The sequence below is a fragment of the Cryptomeria japonica genome, unplaced genomic scaffold (genome assembly GCF_030272615.1).
Source record: "Cryptomeria japonica unplaced genomic scaffold, Sugi_1.0 HiC_scaffold_20, whole genome shotgun sequence".
NCBI classification, from domain to species: Eukaryota; Viridiplantae; Streptophyta; class Pinopsida; order Cupressales; family Cupressaceae; genus Cryptomeria; species Cryptomeria japonica.
In genome coordinates, this window is record NW_026728842.1 from 147,501 (window position 1) to 170,000 (window position 22,500).

At 60.4% G+C, this 22,500-nt stretch overlaps 1 non-coding gene across 1 annotated transcript; it reads left to right on the forward strand.

Moving 5' to 3' along the window:
* Positions 1 to 12,622: 12,622 nt before the first annotated feature.
* Positions 12,623 to 12,741, forward strand: LOC131861102 (5S ribosomal RNA). The gene has a single exon (XR_009360183.1). It is a non-coding gene; the product is annotated as a 5S ribosomal RNA (ribosomal RNA).
* The last annotated feature ends 9,759 nt before the right edge of the window (positions 12,742 to 22,500 follow it).

The window sequence follows — 22,500 nt, forward strand, 5'->3', positions numbered from 1 at the left end:
CCGAACCGCACATGCTCGCGACAGTCCTGCTGTTAGAGAATGCACCGTGCACGCGACCGAGTAAGGCCACTCAGAGACATCCATTTCCCAGGTATATGCCCCCTACGCACTTTTGGTGGCGCAACTCGCACGAACAGTCCCACCTCGACCCCGTAAACAAGCTTTTTTGCCTCGAAGAGTTCGTCGGAGACGAGGAAGCAACCTTCAGTGCAACCGTAGCACTCTTTTGTGCAACCGCCCAAACAACGCCCCCTCTACCCTCTGTCGAAACACTCGGCATTGCTGCTCCCTAAGGTGAGCTTCTCCTCATAGGCAATTCCGCTCTTATCCGGTCACGTTTGTGTGCCCGAATTTCGCAAGGCAACCTCCATGGGACATGGAAAAGACTCGAGAAGAGAGCTCGCTCACGGGAGAGAGAAGCCAAGGAGACCACGAGAGTGCTGAGAGTGGGACAGCGCTGAATAGGCGGGAGAAGCCTGCGCGTATAAACGGAGATATATATCCAATTGCAACGAAGGAACGTGCCAAAGATCGAGAACAATGGCAGAAATGCTAGTAACGTGCACTTCGGGACCAACGCATCACCGGAAGACAACCGCCAAACATCGAAAGAGTCGCGATGCTCCGCAACCTACGTGCAAAGCGGTCGCACACCGGGTAAGGGAGTGAGAGCCCCAAACATAGCTGGGCGAGGCGCTCACTCCGCTCTTTAATATCTCGTTAATACCGCCAAGGAAATGGCAAAAGCGCACACACACAAGCATCCTCGGAAGAGGACAGTTCGAGTGACAGGTCAAATCCAAGAGTTCCGAAGACTACCTCCAGGAACAATCGGGAACAAGACCGATTACAAGTCGTCGAGTCTGTTACTGGGCGAACACGAGATGCGCACAGGAAATCGATCAGCCCTCACAATGGCCCAAGGCCAGAGATCGGACTGCTACGATTTACCCCAACAATCATCGTGCCACTCTTCGCAGAGAGGTGATAGACGCCAAGGAGCCCGCGCATAGCAATCGAGGTGTAAAAAGGGCGTTGAAGGCAGGAAGCCTGGACGAAAGAGGCTACGAGGTCACCTCGAAGCGGTCTAAGAGTCGGGCGCACTTGGGGCGACTACCAGTGCCAACCCCTTATCCCGCGGTGCGTCCGACACAGAGAAATTTCCAAGGCGGCCAAGGAGCCTCCCCGCATAGCAATCGGGGTGTGAGCTTACAGATGCAGCATTGATAGCAATCGAGGTGTGAGGCGAAGGATGCAGAAGTGAGAGCCGAGGGATGTAGCAGAGATAGCAATCGGGGTGTGTGATGCAGCAGAGATAGCAATCGAGGTGTGCGGTGGGAAGGGCCCAGCAGCCAGATGCATGAAGCGACGGATGAAGCAGTGATGACAACTGGGCTGTGAGGAGAGGAGGGATGCAGCCAAGAAAGCAATCAGGGCTCGAGGCAAGGGATGCATCAAGGATAGCAATCATGTTGTGAGGCGAGATTCCATAGGCTAAACGTGAGAGGCTGCAGGGTCGACTCAGAGAGGTCTATGCATGTGAGAGGCTGAAAGCAAGGTCGACTCGGAGCGGTCTATGCATCAGGCGCGCTTGGGGCGACTACCAGTGCCAACCCCTTATCCCGCGACGCGTCCGACAAAGAGAACGTTCCAAGGCGGCAGAGGAGGTTACCAGCCGAAGGATGCAGTAGCGATAACAGGTATAGTTCCGCGGCGGCCGAGAAGACTCACCGCATAGGAATCGGGATGCGAGGCGAAGGATGCGCCGGGAAGGCCCCGACGACTAGGAAGAGGCTGCAGGGCCGCCTCGGAATGGTCCAAGCATCGGACGCGATTGGGACGACTACCAGTGCCAACCCCTTATCCCGCGATGCGTCCGATACACAGATAGTTCCAACGCGGCCGAGGAGCCTCACCGCATATCAATCGGGGTGCGAGGCGAGGGATGGGGCGGGAAGGCCCCAACGGCTACACGGAAGAGGCTTCAGGGCCACCTCGGTATGGTCCAAGCATCGGACGCGCTTGGGGCGACTACCAGTGCCAACCCCTTATCCCGCGATGCGTCCGATACACAGAAGGTTGCAAGGCGGCCGAGGAGCCTCACCGCATAGCAATCGGGGGTGCGAGGCGACGGATGCGGCGAGATGGCCCCAATGGCTAGACGGAAGAGGCTTCAGGGCCGCCTCGGAATGGTCCGAGCATCGGACGCGCTTGGGGCGACTACCAGTGACAACCCCTTATCCCGCGATGCGTCCGATACGAAGACGGTTCCAAGGCGGCCGAGGAGCCTCACCGCATAGCAATCGGGGGTGCGAGGCGACGGATGGCCCCAACGGCTAGACGGAAGAGGCTTCAGGGCCGCCTCGGAATGGTCCAAGCATCGGACGCGCTTGGGGCGACTACCAGTGACAACCCCTTATCCCGCGATGCGTCCGATTCGAAGATGGTTCCAAAGCGGCCGAGGAGCATCACCGCATAGCAATCGGGGTGCGAGGTGGGGGATGCGGCGAGATGGCCCCAACGGCTAGACGGAAGAGGCTGCAGGGCCGCCTCGGAATAGTCCAAGCATCGGACGCGCTTGGGGCGACTACCAGTGACAACCCCTTATCCTGCGATGCGTCCGATACGAAGATAGTTCCAAGGCGGTCGAGGAGCCTCACCGCATAGCAATCGGGGTGCGAGGTGGGGGATGCGGCGAGATGGTCCAAACGGCTAGACGAAAGAGGCTGCAGGGCCGCCTCGGAATAGTCCAAGCATCGGACGCGCTTGGGGCGACTACCAGTGACAACCCCTTATCCCGCGATGCGTCCGATACGAAGATAGTTCCAAGGTGGCCCAGGAGCCTCACCGCATAGCAATCCGGGTGCAAGGGGGGGGATGCGGCGAGATGGCCCCAACGGCTAGACGGAAGAGGCCACAGGGCCGCCTCGAAATAGTCCAAGCATCGGAGCCTCACCGCATAGCAATCCGGGTGCAAGGGGGGGGATGCGGCGAGATGGCCCCAACGGCTAGACGGAGGAGGCCACAGGGCCGCCTCGGAATAGTCCAAGCATCGGACGCGCTTGGGGCGACTACCAGTGACAACCCCTTATCCCGCGATGCGTCCGATACGAAGATAGTTCCAAGGCGGCCGAGGAGCCTCACCGCATAGCAATCGGGGTGCGAGGTGGGGGATGCGGCGAGATGGCCCCAACGGCTAGACGGAAGAGGCTGCAGGGCCGCCTCGGAATAGTCCAAGCATCGGACGCGCTTGGGGCGACTACCAGTGACAACCCCTTATCCCGCGATGCGTCCGATACGAAGATAGTTCCAAGGCGGCCGAGGAGCCTCACCGCATAGCAATCGGGGTGCGAGGTGGGGGATGCGGCGAGATGGCCCCAACGGCTAGACGGAAGAGGCTGCAGGGCCGCCTCGGAATAGTCCAAGCATCGGACGTGCTTGGGGCGACTACCAGTGACAACCCCTTATCTCGCGATGCGTCCGATACGAAGATAGTTCCAAGGCGGCCGAGGAGCCTCACCGCATAGCAATCGGGGTGCGAGGTGGGGGATGCGGCGAGATGGCCCCAACGGCTAGACGGAAGAGGCCACAGGGCCGCCTCGGAATAGTCCAAGCATCGGACGCAGCTTGGGGCGACTACCAGTGACAACCCCTTATCCCGCGATGCGTCCGATACGAAGATAGTTCCAAGGCGGCCGAGGAGCCTCACCGCATAGCAATCGGGGTGCGAGGTGGGGGATGCGGCGAGATGGCCCCAACGGTTAGACGAAAGAGGCTGCAGGGCCGCCTCGGAATAGTCCAAGCATCGGACGCGCTTGGGGCGACTACCAGTGACAACCCCTTATCCCGCGATGCGTCCGATACGAAGATAGTTCCCAGGCGGCCGAGGAGCCTCACCGCATAGCAATCGGGGTGCGAGGCGAGGGATGCGGCGAGATGGCCCCAAAGGCTAGACGGAAGAGGCTGCAGGGCCGCCTCGGAATAGTCCAAGCATCGGACGCGCTTGGGGTGACTACCACTGCCAACCCCTTATCCCGCGATGCGTCCGATACGAAGATAGTTCCGAGGCAGCCGAGGAGGTGGGGGATGCGGCGAGATGGCCCCAACGGCTAGACGGAAGAGGCTGCAGGGCCGCCTCGGAATAGTCCAAGCATCGGACGTCCTTGGGGCGACTACCAGTGACAACCCCTTATCCCGCGATGCGTCCGATACGAAGATAGTTCCCAGGCGGCCGAGGAGCCTCACTGCATAGCAATCGGGGTGCGAGGTGAGGGATGCGGCGAGATGGCCCCAAAGGCTAGACGGAAGAGGCTGCAGGGCCGCCTCGGAATAGTCCAAGCATCGGACGCGCTTGGGGCGACTACCACTGCCAACCCCTTATCCCGCGATGCGTCCGATACACAGATAGTTCCGAGGCAGCCGAGGAGGTGGGGGATGCGGCGAGATGGCCCCAACGGCTAGACGGAAGAGGCTGCAGGGCCGCCTCGGAATAGTCCAAGCATCGGACGCGCTTGGGGCGACTACCAGTGACAACCCCTTATCCCGCGATGCGTCCGATACGAAGATAGTTCCCAGGCGGCCGATGAGCCTCACCGCATAGCAATCGGGGTGCGAGGCGAGGGATGCGGCGAGATGGCCCCAAAGGCTACACGGAAGAGGCTGCAGGGCCGCCTCGGAATAGTCCAAGCATCGGACGCGCTTGGGGCGACTACCACTGCCAACCCCTTATCCCGCGATGCGTCCGATACACAGATAGTTCCGAGGCGGCCGAGGAGCCTCACAGCATAGCAATCGTGGTGCGAGGTGGGGGATGCGGCGAGATGGCCCCAACGGCTGACGAAAGAGGCTTCAGGGCCGCCTCGGAATGGTCCAAGCATCGGACGCGCTTGGGGCGACTACCACTGCCAACCCCTTATCCCGCGATGCGTCCGATACACAGATAGTTCCGAGGCGGCCGAGGAGCCTCACAGCATAGCAATCGGGGTGCGAGGCGAGGGATGCGGCGAGAAAGCCCCAACGGCTAGAGGGAAGAGGCTTCAGGTCCGCCTCGGAATGGTCCAAGCATCGGACGCGCTTGGGGCGACTACCAGTGACAACCCCTTATCCCGCGACGCGTCCGATACACAGATAGTTCCAAGGCGGCCGAGGAGCCTCACCGCATAGCAATCGGGGTGCGAGGCGAGGGATGCGGCGAGAAGGACCCAACGGCTAGACGGAAGAGGCTTCAGGGCCGCCTCGGAATGGTCCAAGCATCGGACGCGCTTGGGGCGACTACCAGTGACAACCCCTTATCCCGCGACGCGTCCGATACACAGATAGTTCCAAGGCGGCCGAGGAGCCTCACCGCATAGCAATCGGGGTGCGAGGCGAGGGATGCGGCGAGAAGGACCCAACGGCTAGACGGAAGAGGCTTCAGGGCCGCCTCGGAATGGTCCAAGCATCGGACGCGCTTGGGGCGACTACCAGTGACAACCCCTTATCCCGCGACGCGTCTGATACACAGATAGTTCCAAGGCGGCCGAGGAGCCTCACCGCATAGCAATCGGGGTGCGAGGCGAGGGATGCGGCGAGAAGGACCCAACGGCTAGACGGAAGAGGCTTCAGGGCCGCCTCGGAATGGTCCAAGCATCGGACGCGCTTGGGGCGACTACCAGTGACAACCCCTTATCCCGCGACGCGTCCGATACACAGATAGTTCCAAGGCGGCCGAGGAGCCTCACCGCATAGCAATCGGGGTGCGAGGCGAGGGATGCGGCGAGAAGGACCCAACGGCTAGACGGAAGAGGCTTCAGGGCCGCCTCGGAATGGTCCAAGCATCGGACGCGCTTGGGGCGACTACCAGTGACAACCCCTTATCCCGCGACGCGTCCGATACACAGATAGTTCCAAGGCGGCCGAGGAGCCTCACCGCATAGCAATCGGGGTGCGAGGCGAGGGATGCGGCGAGAAGGACCCAACGGCTAGACGGAAGAGGCTTCAGGGCCGCCTCGGAATGGTCCAAGCATCGGACGCGCTTGGGGCGACTACCGTTGCCAACCCCTTATCCCGCGATGCGTCTGATACACAGATAGTTCCGAGGCGGCCGAGGAGCCTCACCGCATAGCAATCGGGTTGCGAGGCAGATTATTGGGAAGGGAACCCCCTGGGATGCGGCTCAAGCAGTGCCCAAAGGGACTGGAATGCGGAATCACATCGAGAGACCCAAATGCTATACGAGGGCTCAAATCGAATTATCGATTTGGCCACGACATGGACGCATCGGAACGACTACCTTTGCCGAACCACTCGCAATTGCATCCATACCGAAACCAATAGACATTTCCGTTAGAGCCCTCGCATAGCATTCGGGAATCTCGCATGCCCCTCTAAATCGACCAATGCTGGCGCTCAATGAAAATCCGAGCGCTACCACCGTTCGAGCGCCAGCATTGGTCGAGTTAGAGGGGCACGGGGGAGAATGCTCCAGTCAACACCTCCCCTATATAAGTTATTTGTCCGATTCTCGCACAACCGTAGTCTGCCTCGTCGAATCAAACAACGGTCCCAGATTCCGACTTCCGTTCCGTAGAGACCCAAAAGCTAGATGGAGGCTCGCAAGAAAGAGAGTCGGCACATAGCAATCAGGTTTCTCGAACGTTTAGGGACCGAGCTCACTTGCGGATAGGGCAAAATCCGCCAAGCAACCCAAAAGCTAGACGGGGGCTCGAATCGAATCGCCTAGGCGGCCACAACAACGACGTGTTAGATCGACTACCAGTGCCAAACCATTCAGCAAGACTAGTTTGTGTCGAGGCCGGATAGAGATTCTCAGAGAGCGCCCGCATAGCATTTAGGAGACCTGCCGCGTCCCTCACACTCGACAAATGGTGGTGCACGTTTATAAATCCGAGCGATCCCAACCCTTTCAAGCACCAACATCGGTCGAGATAGAGGGGCACGGAGGGGGCTGCGTGAGACAACACAGTCCCCTATATAAGTTATTTGTCCGATTCTCACACATCCGAAGAATGGTCATCAAATCGGACAACAGCCCAAACTTCCGACTTCCGTCCCAGAAAGCCCAAGAGCTATCTAAAACGTTCATGGCCGGAACTCGATCGCGGCTATACCAGTCCGCCAAGCAACCCAAAAGCTAGACTGGAGCTCTAGTTGAATCACCTCTGTGGCCACTGCAAGGACGTGTTGGAGCGACTACCATTGCCGAACCATTCCGCAGGTCGAGTCCATACCAAGGCCGCATAGAGATTCACGATGAGCTCCTGCATAGCAATCAGGAGACTTGCCGTGTCCATCACAATCGATAAATCCTGGTGCAAGATTTTTGCATCCGAGCTCTCCAACCAGTAGAGCACCAGCATCAATCGACATAAACGGGCACGGGGGGAGGATGCTCGAGAACACTACCTCCCCTATATAAGTTATTTGTCCGATTCTCAAGCAGCCGAAGTCTGGTCATCGAATCGGGTCAAAGACCACAACTTCCGACTTTACCCACAATGCAAGTCATCGAATCGAACATCGGCCCCCGAGTCGGACTCCATGCGTATGTCAGGTCATCGGACCCAAATTCTGCCTTCCTGCGCATGGCGGGCCATCAATATCAACTCGGTCATCGGACCCAAACTCCGCCTTTCTGCGTATGGCACGCCTTCAAATCGGTCATCGGACCCAAATTCCGCCTTCCTATGCATGGCGGGCCATCAACATCAACTCGGTCATCGGACCCAAATTCCGCCTTTCTGCGCATGGCACGCCATCAACTCGGTCATCGGACCCAAATTCCGCCTTCCTGCGCATGGCAGGTCATCGGACACAAATTCAGACCTCGCGAATATGCATACGTATCGAATCGGTCATCGGACCCAACTTCCGACTTCATCCATACTGTAGGGTCTCTGAGGTTGGCGCGGTGCGCTCAACCCGGGGAGTCGACCCATCGAAGCATACACCTCCCCTATATAAGCTATTTGTCCGATTCCCACACCTGTGTAGTTTGCACCTCTGACCAGGACATCGACCCCAACTTCCGAACTCGACTGCAACGACGGCACCAGCGCCTTGGTGCGCACCTTGCGACGCACAGTCCCAACATTCGCCTTCCTGCACATGGCAGGTCATCGGACCCAAATTCCGACCTCGCGAGTATGCCTACATATCGAATCGGTCATCGGACCCAACTTCCGACTTCATCCATACCGTAGGGTCTTTGAGGTTGGCGCGGTGCGCTCAACCCGGGGAGTCGACCCAACGAAGCATACACCTCCCCTATATAAGCTATTTGTCCGATTCCCACACCTGTGTAGTTTGCACCTCCGATCAGGACATCGACCCCAACTTCCGAACTCGCCTGCAACGACCGAACCAGCGCCTTGGTGCGCACCTTGCAACGCACAGTGCCAACATTCGCCTTCCTCAACATGGCAGGTCATCGGACCCAAATTCCGACCTCGCGAGTATGCCTACATATCGAATCGGTCATCGGACCCAACTTCCGACTTCATCCATACCGTAGGGTCTTTGAGGTTGGCGCGGTGCGCTCAACCCGGGGAGTCGACCCAACGAAGCATACACCTCCCCTATATAAGCTATTTGTCCGATTCCCACACCTGTGTAGCTTGCACCTCCGATCAGGACATCGACCCCAACTTCCGAACTCGACTAAAAAGACCGCACCAGCGCCTTGGTGTGCACCTTGCAACGCACAGTGCCAACATTCGCCTTCCTACACATGGCAGGTCATCGGACCCAAATTCCGACCTCATGAGCATACCTACTAATCGAATCGGTCATCGGACCCAACTTCCGACTTCATCCATACCGTAGGGTCTTTGAGGTTGGCGCGGTGCGCTCAACCTGGGGAGTCGACCCATCGAAGCATACACCTCCCCTATATAAGCTATTTGTCCGATTCCGACACCTGTGTAGTTTGCACCTCCGCTCAGGACATCGACCCCAACTTCCGAACTCGCCTGCAACGACCGAACCAGCGCCTTGGTGCGCACCAAAAGTGCGCACTTTTGGTGCGCACCAAAAGTGCGCACTTTTGGAGGGCACTTTTTGGAGGGCACTTTTCTGCGCTCCAAAGGTGCGCACTTTTGGAGGGCACTTTTTGGAGGGCACTTTTCTGCGCTCCAAAGGTGCGCACTTTTGGAGGGCACTTTTTGGAGGGCACTTTTCTGCGCTCCAAAGGTGCGCACTTTTGGAGGGCACTTTTTGGAGGGCACTTTTCTGCGCTCCAAAGGTGCGCACTTTTGGAGGGCACTTTTTGGAGGGCACTTTTCTGCGCTCCAAAGGTGCGCACTTTTGGAGGGCACTTTTTGGAGGGCACTTTTCTGCGCTCCAAAGGTGCGCACTTTTGGAGGGCACTTTTTGGAGGGCACTTTTCTGCGCTCCAAAGGTGCGCACTTTTGGAGGGCACTTTTTGGAGGGCACTTTTCTGCGCTCCAAAGGTGCGCACTTTTGGAGGGCACTTTTGTGCACTCCAAAGGTGCGCACTTTTGGAGGGCACTTTTCCTGCGCTCCAAAGGTGCACACCTAGGTGAGCACCTTCGACCACACCTTGTAGCACACCAAACTCTGACTTTCGACTTCATCCGCAATGCAGGGTCTTTGAGGTTGGCGCAATGCGCACAACCAGGGGAGTCGACCCATCAAACCCAACACCTCCCCTATATAAGCTATTTGTCTGATTCTCATACATGCGTAGCCTGCAAGAGCAATTAGGACATCGACCCCAACTTTCGGCTTCTAAACGAAAACAAGGTCTTTGAGGTTGGCGCAGTGCGCACAACCAGGGGAGTCAACCCACCGAATGCAACACCTCCCCTATATAAGCTATTTGTCTGATTCTCATACATGCGTAGACTGCAGCAATGATTAGGACATCCACCCCAACTTTTGACTTCTTAAACAAGACAGGGTCTTTGAAGTTGGTGCAGTGCACACAACCAGGGGAGTCGACCCATCAAACGCAACACCTCCCCTATATAAAGCTATTTGTCCGATTCTCATACGTGTAGTCTGCAGCAGCGATTACGACATCGACCCCAACTTCCGAATTCGTTTGCATTGACCGCACCAAAGGTGCGCGCCTTGGTGTGCACCCTGGAGTGCACTTTGGTGCTCACCTCGGTGCACACTTTGGTGTGCACCAAAGGTGCGCACCTTGGAGCGCACCAAAGGTGTACACTTTGGAGCGCACCACATAGGGTCTTTGAGAGGTTGGCGCAGTGCGCACACCAAGGTGGGTGTTGAGGTGCGTGCCGAGGTGGGTGGGTGCTAGGGTGCGCTCCATGGTGGGTGCCAGGGTGGGTGCGTGCTAGGGTGGATTCCAAAGAGGGTCATAGGGTGGGTGCCAAGGTGGGTTGGTGATATAGTGGGTTCAAAGGTGGGTACTAGGGTGGGTTCCAAGGTGGGTCACAAGTTGGGTGCCAGGATGCGTGGGTGTTAGGTTGGGTGCCAAGGTGGGCTCCTGCGTGGGTGGGTGCTAGGGTGGGTTTCAAGGTGGACGCGAGGGCGGGTGCCAAGGTGGGTAACAAGTTGGGTGTTAGGATGGGTGAGTGCTAGAGTGGGTGCCAAGGTGGGTGGGTGCTAAGGTGGATGCCAAGGTGGTTCACAGGGTGGGTGGGTTCTAGGGTGAGTTCCAAGGTGGGTCACAGGTTCAGTGCTAGGGTGGGTGTCAAGGCGGGTGTCGAGGTGCCTGGGTGCTAGGGTGTGGATGCCAATGTGGGTCATAGGGTGGGTACTAGGGTGGGCTGCAATGTGGGTGCCAAGGTGGGTAACATGCTCGGTGGGTTCTAAATTGGGTGCCAGGGTGGGTGTGCACCCACCTTGCCCGAGGTGGGTGCCAAGGTGCCAGTGTGGGTGGGTGCTAAGGTGGATGCCAAGGTGGGTGAGAAGGTGGGTGATAGGTTGAGTGGTAGGATGGGTGGGTGCCAAGATGGGTCACAGGGTGGGTGCAAGGGTGGGTAGGTGCTAGGGTTGGTGTCAGGGTGGGTGGGTGCTAGGTTGGGTTCCAAGGTGGGTGCGAGGGTGAGTGTCAAGGTGGGTCACAGGTTAGGTGCTAGGATGGGTGAGTGCTAGGGTGCAAAGGTGCCAGGGTGGGTGCTAGGATGGGTCGATGCTAGGGTGAGTGGCAAGGTGGGTCCACAAGTGTCAAGGTGGGTGCCGAGGTGGGTGCCAAGTTGGGTTCCAAGGTGGGTGCCAACGTGGGTGCTAGGGTGCGTGGGTTAAAGGGTGTGTCACAACGTGGGTGCCAGGATGGGTGCGCACCCACACTGGCCAAGACGGGTGCAAGGTTGGGTTCCAAGCCCGGTCACAGGCTGGGTGCTAGGATGGGTGGGTGCCAAGGTGGGCACCAGGGTGGGTGCACCCACCCTGGCCAAGGTGGGTCACGGGGTGGGTCCTAGGGTGGGTAACGGGGTGGGTACTAAGGTGCGTGCCAAGGTGGGTCATAGGGTGGGTGCCAAGGTGGGCACCAGGGTGGGTGTGCACCAACCCTAGCCAGGGTAGGTCACGGGGTGGTTGTCGGGGTGGGCTTCAAGGAGCCAAGGTGGGTGGCAAGTAGCCAAGTTGCGTGCCAAGGTGGGTGTCGGGGTGGGTGCCAAGGATCCAAGGTGGGTGCCAAGGAACCAAGGTGGGTGTCTGGGTGGGTGCCGAGGTGGGAGCCAGGGTGGGTCCCAAGGTGAGTGCAAAGGTGGGTGCCAGGGTCAAGGTGAGTGCCAATGTGGGTTCCAAGGTGCCAGGGTCAGGGTGAGTGCCAATGTGGGTTCAAAGGTGCTAAGTTGGGTGCGAGGTTGGGTGTGAGGGTGGGTGGGTGCCAAGGTGTGCTAGGTGGAAGCCCGGGTGGGTCGGCATCCCATGGGTGTCGAGTTGGGTGCCTGATGGGTGCTTCTTGTCAAGTTTTAGTCGTCGGGACTCATTTCGAGCCTTAGAGGTCGTTTCTTGTCCGGTTGCCCTGTCTTCGACCTGGGAACCCAATTTTGGTCCTCGGGTCCCATTTTTTTTTGTCTCGCATCCCACTTTTGGCCTGTGGCCTTTTCGGGGTCGATTCTCGTTTTGGGCATCAGAGCATGTTTCTTCTCCTAAAACCCAATATTTGTTTATTAAGTCTCGGAACACATTTTTGTTCTCGTGGACCCATCATGGGTCTTGGAACGCATTTGTGGTCCTTGGGTCCCATTTTGCATCCCGAAACTTGTGTTTTGGTGCTTGATCCCTATTTTGGGTGCCCACCTTGCACCAAGTGCGCACCCGGGGCAAACCGAGCGCCTTGGTGCACCGGGGCAAGATCGAGCGTGCACCCGAGGCGCCCCGAACATGCACCAAGGTGCACTCGGCCCACATGTGAGCGCAGGTCGTTGCGCCCGAGGTGGTGTGTGGGCACCGCGTTGCAGACGGGACACTGCACGCACACGACGCCCCGTCCAGGTGCACGCACGTAGGCCGGGCCGGGTGCACACCCGATGCCCTAGCAAGGTGCGTGCACCCGGGCAGGGCTCACACTTGGCGAACGGGGCGCACTTCGCGAGGGAGGGTGTGCACCTCGACGGGGGTGGGTGGCCGGGGTGGATTCGCACGTGGGTCGCGGTTTGCTAAGTACACACTGCGACAAGCTCATAACGGGTGCGATCATACCAGCGTTAGTGCACCGGATCCCATCAGAACTCCGCAGTTAAGCGCGCTTGGGCCGGAGTAGTACTGGGATGGGTGACCTCCCGGGAAGTCCCGGTGTTGCACCCTTTTTTAGTTTTTCGCCGGGCGTCGCAATGCTATTTGAATTAACCTTTTGCCCGTTTGCGTTCTCGTCGGGGCCGGGCCGGGCCGGGGTGCGTTGCCCGCACTACCGCGCGCGCCGGGGCGACACCGAGCGCGCACCCGAGGCGCCCCGAGCACACAGGCCACGGTGCAACCCGGGCGTTGTGCACGCACCCCGGTGCGCCCGAGGTGCTGCGCGCGCACCCAGGTGAAATCGGTGTGCACCTCGGCCAGTGCGCGCTCGGTCGAGTCGCGCACGTTGGCCAAGGTGCACGGTGATGTTTCTTACTCTAAGGTTCCGCACCAGACGCCCGGGACAGGTGAGCGAAGCTGGGCGGGGCCGGGTGCGCGCCCGGGGCAGGTGCACGCAGCTGGAGAGAGCTTTGGAGCGCACCAGAGGTGCGCACCTTGGAGCACACTTCGGAGCGCACCAATGATGCGCTCCATTCAAAAGTTTCCTGAAAAGGCAAAAAAAGTTGAGATTATAGAATTTCCCACTTGAGAGATTGTAAAAAAAAAAAATTTAAAATGAAGGAAACGCGGGTGCCAAGGTGTGCGCGCCCGGGTGCGCAGCCCAGCCAAGGTGTGCGCACCAAGGCGCCCACCCTGGCGAAGGTGCACGCAAGGTGCGCACCCGAGGCAAACCGGACAATTAACCCAACTTTCGACTTCGCGCGCACCTGCGCACCTTGGAGCGCACTTCGGAGCGCTCCTTGGTGCGCACCAATCTTGGGCACCTCGGAGTGCACCATGGCGCCCACCAAGGTGCGCACCCGGGGCAAACCGAGCTTCGACTTCGTGCGCACCTTGGAGGCGCCCACCAAGGTGCGCAGCCCAGCCAAGGCGTGCGCATCAAGGTGCGCACCCGGGGCAAACCGAGCTCCGACTTCGTACGCACCATGGAGCGCACAAAAGGTGCGCAACCCAGCCAAGGTGTGCGCACCCCGGGCAAACCGAGCTCCGAATCGTGCGCACCAGAGGTGCACGCCATCGTGCGCACCTTGGAGCACACTTCGGAGCCCTCCTTGGTGCGCACCGATGTTGCGCACCTCGGAGCGCACCCGGGGAAAACAATGCAATTAACCCGACTTTTGACTTCGTGCGCACCTCGAAGCGCTCTCGGGTTCGCACCTCGGAGCACACCGAGGTGCGCACCTTTGATGCGCTGCCTTCACCAATTTCCAGAAAAGGCAAGAAAACATTGAGAAGGTGTGCGCACCGAGGTGCCCACCCTGGCGAAGGTGCACGCGAGGTGCGCACCCGGGGCAAACCGGGCTCCGACTTCGTGCACGCCATGCTGCGCACCTTGGAGGGCCATGGTGCACACCTTGGAGCAAACTTCGGAGCGCTCAATGGTGCCCAACCCAGCCAAGGTGCCCACCGCGGCGAAGGTGCACGCGAGGTGCGCACCCGGGGCAAACCGGGCTCCGACTTCGTGCACGCCGCACCTTGGAGCACACTTCGGAGCGCTCCTTGGTGCGCACCAGGGCGCGCAAACCAGCCGAGGTGCCCACCCCGGCGAAGGTGCACGCGAGGTGCGCACCCGGGGCAAACCGGGCTCCGACTTCGTGCACGCCATGGTGCGCACCCGGGGCAAACCGGACTCCGACTTCGTGCAGGCCGCACCTTGGAGCACACTTCGGAGCGCTCCTTGGTGCGCACCATGGTGCCCACCAGGGCGCGCAACCCAGCCAAGGTCTGCACACCAAGGTGCCCACCCCGGCGAAGGTGCACGCGAGGTGCGCACCCGAGGCAAACCGGGCTCCGACTTCGTGCACGCCATGGTGCCCACCGCGGCGAAGGTGCACGCGAGGTGCGCACCCGGGGCAAACCGGGCTCCGACTTCGTGCACGGCGCACCTTGGAGCACACTTCGGAGCGCTCCTTGGTGCGCACCATGGTGCCCACCAGGGCGCGCAACCCAGCCAAGGTGTGCGCACCAAGGTGCACGCGAGGTGCGCACCCGGGGCAAACCGGGGTCCGACTTCGTGCACGCCGCACCTTGGAGCACACATCGGGGCGCTCCCGGGTTCGCACCGTGGTGGGCACCTCGGAGCACACCAAGGTGGGCAGCGAGGTGCGCACCTTTGATGCGATGCCTTCACTAATTTCCATAAAAGGCAAAAAAAAATGAGATTTTAAAATTTCCGTTTTGAAAGATAGTGAAAAAAAGGGAATGCTGGTGCCATCTTGAGCCCGCCCTGGTGCGCAGCCCAGCCAAGGTGTGCGCACCAAGGTGCCCACCCTGGCGAAGGTGCGCGCCCGGGCAATTAACCCAACTTCCAACCTCGCGCGCGCCAGGGTGGGAGCGCACCCAACAACCGGGCCTGGGAAGAGCCAATGCGAGAAACCCCACCAAACGCTCTGACAAAAAAAGAGGGGGCGCTCCAGTAACCCCGCTTCGGAGCGCACCCTGGGCAAACCCAGCCAAGGTGCCCACCCCGGCCAAGGTGCAGGCGAGGTGCGCACCCGGGGCAAACCGGGCTCCGACAACGTGCACGCCGCACCTTGGAGCACACTTCGTAGCGCTCCCGGGTGCGCACCTTTGATGCGCTGCCTTCACTAATTTCCAGAAAAGGCAAAAAAAAAAGGAGATTTTGAAATTTCCGTTTTGAAAGATAGTGAAAAAAACGGAACGCGGGTGCCATCTTGAGCCCGCCCTGGTGCGCAGCCCAGGCAAGGTGCCCACCCTGGCAAAGGTGCGCACCCGGGCAATTAACCCTACTTCCGACTTCGTGCGCGCCAGGGTGGCAACCGGGCCTGGGAAGAGCCAATGCGAGAAACCCCACCAAACGCTCCGACAAAAAAAGAGGCGGCGCTCCAATAACCCCGCTTCGGAGCGCAGCCGGGGCAAACCCAGCCAAGGTGCCCACCCCGACGAAGGTGCACGCGAGGAGCGCACCCGGGGCAAACCGGGCTCCGACAACGTGCACGCAGCACCTTGGAGCACACTTCGAAGCACTCCCGGGTGCCCACCGGCGTTGCGCACCGTGGTGGGCAGCGAGGTGCGCACCTTTGATGCGCTGCCTTCACTAATTTCCAGAAAAAGGCAAAAAAAAATGAGATTTTAAAATTTCCGTTTTGAAAGATAGTGAAAAAAAAGGAACGCGGGTGCCATCTTGAGCCCGCCCTGGTGCGCAGCCCAGGCAAGGCATGCGCACCAAGGTGCCCACCCGAGGTGCACACCCGGGGCAAACCGGGCTCCGACTTCGTGCAGGCCGCACCTTGGAGCACACTTCGGAGCGCTCCTTGGTGCGCACCATGGTGCCCACCAGGGCGCGCAACCCAGCCAAGGTCTGCACACCAAGGTGCCCACCCCGGCGAAGGTGCACGCGAGGTGCGCACCCGGGGCAAACCGGGCTCCGACTTCGTGCACGCCATGGTGCCCACCGCGGCGAAGGTGCACGCGAGGTGCGCACCCGGGGCAAACCGGGCTCCGACTTCGTGCACGGCGCACCTTGGAGCACACTTCGGAGCGCTCCTTGGTGCGCACCATGGTGCCCACCAGGGCGCGCAACCCAGCCAAGGTGTGCGCACCAAGGTGCACGCGAGGTGCGCACCCGGGGCAAACCGGGGTCCGACTTCGTGCACGCCGCACCTTGGAGCACACATCGGGGCGCTCCCGGGTTCGCATCGTGGTGGGCACCTCGGAGCACACCAAGGTGGGCAGCGAGGTGCGCACCTTTGATGCGATGCCTTCACTAATTTCCATAAAAGGCAAAAAAAAACGAGATTTTAAAATTTCCGTTTTGAAAGATAGTGAAAAAAAGGGAATGCTGGTGCCATCTTGAGCCCGCCCTGGTGCGCAGCCCAGCCAAGGTGTGCGCACCAAGGTGCCCACCCTGGCGAAGGTGCGCGCCCGGGCAATTAACCCAACTTCCAACCTCGCGCGCGCCAGGGTGGGAGCGCACCCAACAACCGGGCCTGGGAAGAGCCAATGCGAGAAACCCCACCAAACGCTCTGACAAAAAAAGAGGGGGCGCTCCAGTAACCCCGCTTCGGAGCGCACCCTGGGCAAACCCAGCCAAGGTGCCCACCCCGGCCAAGGTGCAGGCGAGGTGCGCACCCGGGGCAAACCGGGCTCCGACAACGTGCACGCCGCACCTTGGAGCACACTTCGTAGCGCTCCCGGGTGCGCACCTTTGATGCGCTGCCTTCACTAATTTCCAGAAAAGGCAAAAAAAAAAGGAGATTTTGAAATTTCCGTTTTGAAAGATAGTGAAAAAAATGGAACGCGGGTGCCATCTTGAGCCCGCCCTGGTGCGCAGCCCAGGCAAGGTGCCCACCCTGGCAAAGGTGCGCACCCGGGCAATTAACCCTACTTCCGACTTCGTGCGCGCCAGGGTGGCAAACCGGGCTCCGACTTCGTGCAGGCCGCACCTTGGAGCACACTTCGGAGCGCTCCTTGGTGCGCACCATGGTGCCCACCAGGGCGCGCAACCCAGCCAAGGTCTGCACACCAAGGTGCCCACCCCGGCGAAGGTGCACGCGAGGTGCGCACCCGGGGCAAACCGGGCTCCGACTTCGTGCACGCCATGGTGCCCACCGCGGCGAAGGTGCACGCGAGGTGCGCACCCGGGGCAAACCGGGCTCCGACTTCGTGCACGGCGCACCTTGGAGCACACTTCGGAGCGCTCCTTGGTGCGCACCATGGTGCCCACCAGGGCGCGCAACCCAGCCAAGGTGTGCGCACCAAGGTGCACGCGAGGTGCGCACCCGGGGCAAACCGGGGTCCGACTTCGTGCACGCCGCACCTTGGAGCACACATCGGGGCGCTCCCGGGTTCGCACCGTGGTGGGCACCTCGGAGCACACCAAGGTGGGCAGCGAGGTGCGCACCTTTGATGCGATGCCTTCACTAATTTCCATAAAAGGCAAAAAAAAACGAGATTTTAAAATTTCCGTTTTGAAAGATAGTGAAAAAAAGGGAATGCTGGTGCCATCTTGAGCCCGCCCTGGTGCGCAGCCCAGCCAAGGTGTGCGCACCAAGGTGCCCACCCTGGCGAAGGTGCGCGCCCGGGCAATTAACCCAACTTCCAACCTCGCGCGCGCCAGGGTGGGAGCGCACCCAACAACCGGGCCTGGGAAGAGCCAATGCGAGAAACCCCACCAAACGCTCTGACAAAAAAAGAGGGGGCGCTCAAGTAACCCCGCTCCGGAGCGCACCCTGGGCAAACCCAGCCAAGGTGCCCACCCCGGCCAAGGTGCAGGCGAGGTGCGCACCCGGGGCAAACCGGGCTCCGACAACGTGCACGCCGCACCTTGGAGCACACTTCGTAGCGCTCCCGGGTGCGCACCTTTGATGCGCTGCCTTCACTAATTTCCAGAAAAGGCAAAAAAAAAAGGAGATTTTGAAATTTCCGTTTTGAAAGATAGTGAAAAAAAGGGAACGCGGGTGCCATCTTGAGCCCGCCCTGGTGCGCAGCCCAGGCAAGGTGCCCACCCTGGCAAAGGTGCGCACCCGGGCAATTAACCCTACTTCCGACTTCGTGCGCGCCAGGGTGGCAAACCGGGCTCCGACTTCGTGCAGGCCGCACCTTGGAGCACACTTCGGAGCGCTCCTTGGTGCGCACCATGGTGCCCACCAGGGCGCGCAACCCAGCCAAGGTCTGCACACCAAGGTGCCCACCCCGGCGAAGGTGCACGCGAGGTGCGCACCCGGGGCAAACCGGGCTCCGACTTCGTGCACGCCATGGTGCCCACCGCGGCGAAGGTGCACGCGAGGTGCGCACCCGGGGCAAACCGGGCTCCGACTTCGTGCACGGCGCACCTTGGAGCACACTTCGGAGCGCTCCTTGGTGCGCACCATGGTGCCCACCAGGGCGCGCAACCCAGCCAAGGTGTGCGCACCAAGGTGCACGCGAGGTGCGCACCCGGGGCAAACCGGGGTCCGACTTCGTGCACGCCGCACCTTGGAGCACACATCGGGGCGCTCCCGGGTTCGCACCGTGGTGGGCACCTCGGAGCACACCAAGGTGGGCAGCGAGGTGCGCACCTTTGATGCGATGCCTTCACTAATTTCCATAAAAGGCAAAAAAAAACGAGATTTTAAAATTTCCGTTTTGAAAGATAGTGAAAAAAAGGGAATGCTGGTGCCATCTTGAGCCCGCCCTGGTGCGCAGCCCAGCCAAGGTGTGCGCACCAAGGTGCCCACCCTGGCGAAGGTGCGCGCCCGGGCAATTAACCCAACTTCCAACCTCGCGCGCGCCAGGGTGGGAGCGCACCCAACAACCGGGCCTGGGAAGAGCCAATGCGAGAAACCCCACCAAACGCTCTGACAAAAAAAGAGGGGGCGCTCCAGTAACCCCGCTCCGGAGCGCACCCTGGGCAAACCCAGCCAAGGTGCCCACCCCGGCCAAGGTGCAGGCGAGGTGCGCACCCGAGGCAAACCGGGCTCCGACAACGTGCACGCCGCACCTTGGAGCACACTTCGTAGCGCTCCCGGGTGCGCACCTTTGATGCGCTGCCTTCACTAATTTCCAGAAAAGGCAAAAAAAAAAGGAGATTTTGAAATTTCCGTTTTGAAAGATAGTGAAAAAAACGGAACGCGGGTGCCATCTTGAGCCCGCCCTGGTGCGCAGCCCAGGCAAGGTGCCCACCCTGGCAAAGGTGCGCACCCGGGCAATTAACCCTACTTCCGACTTCGTGCGCGCCAGGGTGGCAACCGGGCCTGGGAAGAGCCAATGCGAGAAACCCCACCAAACGCTCCGACAAAAAAAGAGGCGGCGCTCCAATAACCCCGCTTCGGAGCGCAGCCGGGGCAAACCCAGCCAAGGTGCCCACCCCGACGAAGGTGCACGCGAGGTGCGCACCCGGGGCAAACCGGGCTCCGACAACGTGCACGCAGCACCTTGGAGCACACTTCGAAGCACTCCCGGGTGCCCACCGGCGTTGCGCACCGTGGTGGGCAGCGAGGTGCGCACCTTTGATGCGCTGCCTTCACTAATTTCCAGAAAAAGGCAAAAAAAAATGAGATTTTAAAATTTCCGTTTTGAAAGATAGTGAAAAAAAAGGAACGCGGGTGCCATCTTGAGCCCGCCCTGGTGCGCAGCCCAGGCAAGGCATGCGCACCAAGGTGCCCACCCGAGGTGCACACCCGGGACAAACCGGGCTCCGACTTCGTGCAGGCCGCACCTTGGAGCACACTTCGGAGCGCTCCTTGGTGCGCACCATGGTGCCCACCAGGGCGCGCAACCCAGCCAAGGTCTGCACACCAAGGTGCCCACCCCGGCGAAGGTGCATGCGAGGTGCGCACCCGGGGCAAACCGGGCTCCGACTTCGTGCACGCCATGGTGCCCACCGCGGCGAAGGTGCACGCGAGGTGCGCACCCGGGGCAAACCGGGCTCCGACTTCGTGCACGGCGCACCTTGGAGCACACTTCGGAGCGCTCCTTGGTGCGCACCATGGTGCCCACCAGGGCGCGCAACCCAGCCAAGGTGTGCGCACCAAGGTGCACGCGAGGTGCGCACCCGGGGCAAACCGGGGTCCGACTTCGTGCACGCCGCACCTTGGAGCACACATCGGGGCGCTCCCGGGTTCGCACCGTGGTGGGCACCTCGGAGCACACCAAGGTGGGCAGCGAGGTGCGCACCTTTGATGCGATGCCTTCACTAATTTCCATAAAAGGCAAAAAAAAACGAGATTTTAAAATTTCCGTTTTGAAAGATAGTGAAAAAAAGGGAATGCTGGTGCCATCTTGAGCCCGCCCTGGTGCGCAGCCCAGCCAAGGTGTGCGCACCAAGGTGCCCACCCTGGCGAAGGTGCGCGCCCGGGCAATTAACCCAACTTCCAACCTCGCGCGCGCCAGGGTGGGAGCGCACCCAACAACCGGGCCTGGGAAGAGCCAATGCGAGAAACCCAACCAAACGCTCTGACAAAAAAAGAGGGGGCGCTCCAGTAACCCCGCTTCGGAGCGCACCCTGGGCAAACCTAGCCAAGGTGCCCACCCCGGCCAAGGTGCAGGCGAGGTGCGCACCCGGGGCAAACCGGGCTCCGACAACGTGCACGCCGCACCTTGGAGCACACTTCGTAGCGCTCCCGGGTGCGCACCTTTGATGCGCTGCCTTCACTAATTTCCAGAAAAGGCAAAAAAAAAAGGAGATTTTGAAATTTCCGTTTTGAAAGATAGTGAAAAAAACGGAACGCGGGTGCCATCTTGAGCCCGCCCTGGTGCGCAGCCCAGGCAAGGTGCCCACCCTGGCAAAGGTGCGCACCCGGGCAATTAACCCTACTTCCGACTTCGTGCGCGCCAGGGTGGCAACCGGGCCTGGGAAGAGCCAGTGCGAGAAACCCCACCAAACGCTCCGACAAAAAAAGAGGCGGCGCTCCAATAACCCCGCTTCGGAGCGCAGCCGGGGCAAACCCAGCCAAGGTGCCCACCCCGACGAAGGTGCACGCGAGGTGCGCACCCGGGGCAAACCGGGCTCCGACAACGTGCACGCAGCACCTTGGAGCACACTTCGAAGCACTCCCGGGTGCCCACCGGCGTTGCGCACCGTGGTGGGCAGCGAGGTGCGCACCTTTGATGCGCTGCCTTCACTAATTTCCAGAAAAAGGCAAAAAAAAATGAGATTTTAAAATTTCCGTTTTGAAAGATAGTGAAAAAAAAGGAACGCGGGTGCCATCTTGAGCCCGCCCTGGTGCGCAGCCCAGGCAAGGCATGCGCACCAAGGTGCCCACCCGAGGTGCACACCCGGGGCAAACCGGGCTCCGACTTCGTGCAGGCCGCACCTTGGAGCACACTTCGGAGCGCTCCTTGGTGCGCACCATGGTGCCCACCAGGGCGCGCAACCCAGCCAAGGTCTGCACACCAAGGTGCCCACCCCGGCGAAGGTGCACGCGAGGTGCGCACCCGGGGCAAACCGGGCTCCGACTTCGTGCACGCCGCACCTTGGAGCACACATCGGAGCGCTCCCAGGTTCGCACCAGCGTTGCGCACCTTTGATGCGCTGCCTTCACTAATTTCCAGAAAAGGCAAAAAAAAACGAGATTTTAAAATTTCCGTTCTGAAAGATAGTGAAAAAAACGGAACGCGGGTGCCATCTTGAGCCCTTCCTGGTGCGCAGCCCAGGCAAGTTGTGCGCACCAAGGTGCCCACCCTGGCGGAGGTGCGCGCCCGGGGCAATCCGGGCTCCGACTTCGTGCACTGCATGGTGCCCACCAAGGCGCGCAACCCAGCCAAGGTGCCCACCGCAGCGAAGGTGCACGCGAGGTGCACACCCGGGGCAAACCGGGCTCCGACTTCGTGCACGCCGCACCTTGGAGCACACTTCAGAGCGCTCCTTGGTGCGCACCAGGGCGCGCAACCCAGCCAAGGTCTGCACACCAAGGTGCTCACCCCGGCGAAGGTGCACGCGAGGTGCGCACCCGGGGCAAACCGGGCTCGGACTTCGTGCACGCCGCACCTTGGAGCACACATCGGAGCGCTCCCGGGTTCGCACCAGCATTGCGCACCTTTGATGCGCTGCCTTCACTAATTTCCAGAAAAGGCAAAAAAAAAAAAAAAACGAGATTTTAAAATTTCCGTTTTGAAAGATAGTGAAAAAAACGGAACGCGGGTGCCATCTTGAGCCCGCCCTGGCGAAGGTGCGCACTTGAGGCAAACCGGGCAATTAACCCAACTTCCGATTTCGTGCACGCCAGGGTGGGTGCGCACCCAACAACCGGGCCTGGGAAGCCCCAATGCGAGAAACCCCACCAAACGCTCGGACAAAAAAAGAGGGGCCGCTCCAATAACCCCACTTCG